Below are 1,574 nucleotides of genomic sequence, written 5' to 3' on the forward strand. Positions count from 1 at the left end.
AATGAAACATAATGTGAAGCGGTTGCTGTCTATCTCAAAACATTCAGGTCTGTCTTATACTGCTACATTCGCAGGAACATTATATACTATCTCACGTGGTAAGTATCCTATTACAGAATGTAGTTTTGGCTTTTACATCTTTTACATATACATATACTGCATTGATTGCCGCGCAGATATCGGTCTGTTACTTTAACGTGTGTCAGGAAATGACAATTCGAAAACTGTTACCCAAATTGAGTCACTTTACACACCATAGGAAGAAAGAGGGAAGCAACTCGGCAAACCTGAAGAAACTCGTTCCTTAGCCGAGCTTAAAAACTTCAGCGACAGGGCGTGGGTACTATATTCTTTTCCTCTTTTCAGAATCATCCTCCACTTTTAGAAAATGGATCAACTATCTGATTTATTTGTAACCCCAAAAAAAGGTCTTGCAAGTTTTGTGTTTTAGTATGCATTCTTATCATACTGCAAAAAAGTCACATCAACTAATGGAGAGCGCAAGACTCTCATCGCCTTTCGTCTCACCTCGATATGGTTTAGATCTGTTGTTCTCAGACTTTTGGTAACGTCATTCCCGGTAACTGTGACAAGCCACCATTTCCCTAAAAGTAGGAAGACAGGTGGAATGATTAATTTTAAATGTATAAAAAAATATTCGCAATCTGTGATGCTCAGCTTATAGAAAATCATCCACATCAACTAAGCAAGTGAAGGGAGTAGGATACTTATAACTGGTTTAAAGTTTACTATAGACTAAGGTGCAGTCGTACTGACATAACCCTGCACGCAAAGATAAAGAAGGGCGGGAGGGAAGGATAATGTGGCTGATTTTTTTTTTCGCTTTTAGGAAGGGGATTAGAAAGATGGATCAGAGTGAGTTTGGCCTGGCAGTGCTATCATGGGCCAAGGATCCTTTTGGAATAAATCGTCAAATTACCTTGACTACCGCGTGTAATTAATACTTTCTTTTAGCATTTATTGTCTGGCAATCCTGATACACACATCGTTCTCTTGGTACGAAAGGAACTTCTCTGGGAGAAATGCTGGTGTAATTCGTCCACTTCCCTGCGAAATAAGCCAAACATTTAACAGCGAGGGAAAGCTAATTCCCCCGCCTAATGAAAGTCGAACCGAAGTAGAGAAGTGAATTAATTTAATCAGAGTGCCTCCAAACACCTGTGCCGCCCTCGACTCGGAAGCTGCAGCAGAACCAGAGGGGAAGACGACATAAGTGCTTCATCAAACTCAGGGCGGCGTGGACGTCAGACGTGCTCTCCTCTCCTGTCTACAGGGACGACCCTTGCCCCCCTCCCCTCCATGCTCTCCTCAGCTGACTGCAGTGTTGATTCAGTTACACAGTCAGCAAGGTCAGCTTACAAATTTTACTATAACTATAAGGACGGTAGCTCTACAACTGAATTGTTGTATACTTTGTTAAGTTCTTCTGGAGCTGATACGAAGTCAGAGGTCAAGGAGTCAAGCTGTTACTGTTAATTCTATTTCTCGTTTAATTAACTATCTACCTACTAATTTGTTCATTACTCACACTCGGTTACGTTGTCTCGTGTATT

This window comes from Penaeus monodon, chromosome 25, assembly GCF_015228065.2.
Source record: "Penaeus monodon isolate SGIC_2016 chromosome 25, NSTDA_Pmon_1, whole genome shotgun sequence".
Classification (NCBI taxonomy): Eukaryota; Metazoa; Arthropoda; class Malacostraca; order Decapoda; family Penaeidae; genus Penaeus; species Penaeus monodon.